This window comes from Anoplolepis gracilipes, chromosome 7 (genome assembly GCF_047496725.1).
Source record: "Anoplolepis gracilipes chromosome 7, ASM4749672v1, whole genome shotgun sequence".
Taxonomy (NCBI): domain Eukaryota; kingdom Metazoa; phylum Arthropoda; class Insecta; order Hymenoptera; family Formicidae; genus Anoplolepis; species Anoplolepis gracilipes.
The window spans coordinates 1,787,956-1,791,034 of NC_132976.1; positions in this window are offsets into that span (position 1 = coordinate 1,787,956).

Consider the following 3,079-nt stretch of genomic DNA (forward strand, 5'->3'; position numbering starts at 1 on the left):
GACGATATAGAGTAGAGAGTGTATATATATATATAGCCGAGTATTTGTATAGATGTGTGCGTTTTGAATGTGTGCGAAAGTACGTACAATAACTTTAGGTATATAATGGTGGTGAGGGGTCAGTTGCGTGTCGGCGCGGCAGATCTGCAATGCGGCGTTGCCGTTGGTACCGTTGATTCACAAAACCCTTCTTCCTACGTTGATTATACATGTCCCGTGTGTGTATGTGTGTGTGTGTATGTTGTGTAAGTGTGTGTGTGTGCGTGCGTGCGCGCGTGGATATGTGTGCACGTGCGCGCGCGCACGCGGTACAGCGGTACCGCGGGATAGGGAGGGGGTGGAGGGGTGAGGGTAGGGGGGAACGGGGAGCACGCGCGCGCCGAATGCGGCTGCACACACACACACACGCGTATTTCACGAGCACTTTTACAACCGCTCTCCATACGTATATAAGTATACCTATTCGGTATTCGACAATAAACATTATGAATTTTTTACAGAAATTTAAGAATTTTTATTTGCGTCTCTCTCCTGCATATCACTCCATCTTAATCGAGAGGAAATCGGTAAATATTTGTTATAGCGTTCTTCGCGAATCACTCGAGTCGTCTTTAATGACTTTGAGTTTGATTTGTTGCTATCGTGTTTTTAGGCTAAAAGTGGGGCAACGTTTTTTAAATGTCTCGATTCATTTATTGTGTTCGAAAATTATTTATTATTATTATTATTATAACGTGAGAAGAGGTATATATTTTCTAAGACTTGCGGTTCACGTTTCAAGAGACACAAGATTAGCTTGTTTAATATACTGAAAAAAATTAGACTATAAAAATAAAAAGGAAAAAAAAAAAAAAAAAAAAAAAGCGGGGTACCGCAATCGTCGTTTGCCGAGAGAAGACCTGGCGAAAATCGTGAGTGCGCGTGCGTCGTAGACAGTGCGGAAAGGGCATTTATGTGCAATCTACCTAGAGAATGAAGCATTTTGAATTGTCTAAAGTCTAAAGTTCTTACAATTGCAAAATCTTTCGCGCGAAATCTTTGCGATTCAGTAATTTTTAAATTACATTATCAAGGGGACACACGTCATTTCTAATAAATAATAAATAATATTAAGAATGAACAAGTGTCCTTCTATTAATCTGAATTTTTCATTAAACAGTAAAAATTGCCATAAGAGTAACTTTTTGCACGATTTTCTTGTATTGTTATCGTGGTTTAGCGATATCTCGATTCCTCGAGACGTCTTTGACAGGGATGGTTGCGATACCACGTGTCTTTCAGCTGTTGCAAGCATAAAAGGAAAATATACAAATATATCTTTTACGATCAGAAATATAACCGGATCGCCCACAAATGTCAACGAAAGTTTGTATTCATACATCCCCCTACATATACAATGTAAATTGTACTCCATGTAATATATAAAAATCCAAAAACGTTCCCTTGATCGCACGACTTGCTCGCGCGGCTGACAAAAGTCGAAGTACACGGCACGAAGAACGACACGGATTTTTTTACTACCTGCAAGGGGCTCTGATTTCGCAGTCCCCCCGAAAGCGCGAGGGAACAAACGCAACGTTGGCGCCGGGGGCTGGGGATCGTCGCAGGGACGTCGTAACCCCTCGTGACTGCGCGTCATGCGCGACGGAGTTTGGCGATTTTGCGCGCGCCCGCTTTTCGCTGCGCGCGCAGCCACCGCGTGGGGGTGTGGATCGGCATCGTCGGGGAGGGGTTGTGCATCAGCACCGTCCACCGTCCACCGGGAGAAGGTGAGAATCGCACAGCGGGTATCGAGCGGTGTGTGCGTGCGGTATTGCCTACAGGAAGCACGACCACTCGCCGTCTCTTTTTCTCTCTCTCTCTCTCTCTGTCTTTTTTTTTCTCTTTCATCCCTTCTCTCTCTCTCTCTCTCTCTCTTTCTTTCTCTCTCCCTGCGCGTGTGATCCCACACGATTTTTACCACTCATGTTTCGTTGGCGATTTGTGTGTGTTCCTTTATGAAAGCGCGTTATTGCCGCGCCGCGACGGACCGTTATCTCGCGGGCGCGTACTTATGCTCGGATCCGAATCGCGACTGTCGTCTGATAATGCCCCTTATCGTTGCCGCGCGCGTTACGTGACCCGCGATACGGCAGTCTACGCGACCAACAGCAGCAACAGCAACAGCAACAGCAACAGCAACAGCAACGGCAACAGCAACAGCAACAACAGCAGCAGCAACAGCAGCAGCAGCAAGACCGACCTCGTGACACTGTTGGAGAACGACGGGGTGACCGACGATGGATCGCAAGGCGAAACTGTAGCCCCCGTTGCAGTTCGCGATCGGATTGCCACCGCTTCGCTTCGTAATAATATTATAATAAATATCCCGCCCGTGTCGCGGCCGACGCTTGTTCGTATCACATATCCTAGCTTCATATCGATCATTCGTCCCGTAGCATCTTTGCATCCGCCACTTTCGATCAAACAAACCCACGATTAATCGAATTAATCGACAAAAAACGACTGTGTCTCGTCCCTGAACGCGGACCCTGTGCCGACAACTACGGAAAGCTGTGAAGTTTGTATTTGCTCTTCAACAAAGTGGTGCCTAAGCGTGATATTACAAGGGGAGGAAAAAAAAAAAAAAAAAAATTTGTAAATTAGTGCCTACACACAAGACGCGCGATAATCGCAATACGATGATTTGTCGATTTGCTTAATAACCGATCTATCGTAATCTGCACGTTCGTACACGCATTTTGGGATACGATTGCGATGCTCATTTACCACGCGCCGATTATGTACCACGCCAAAGTATCAAAGCAAAGAGAAAACGCACCGAGCGTGCGGAGAGACGGAGGGGACTAAGAAAAGGCGAAATTCGATAAATTCATATCGAAAGAATATATATATATATATATATATATATATATATATATATATATATACGGGACGAATTACCGTAATTAAGGAGCCGAGTACACGCATGTACTCGCCGAGTGTTTCGCACGCGTGGGACTCGGTAATCGGCCTGCTTTCGCGTCGAGGAGCGTTTCAGACAGACTGAAAACTCACTTTTTCACCAGCCGCGCGTTAG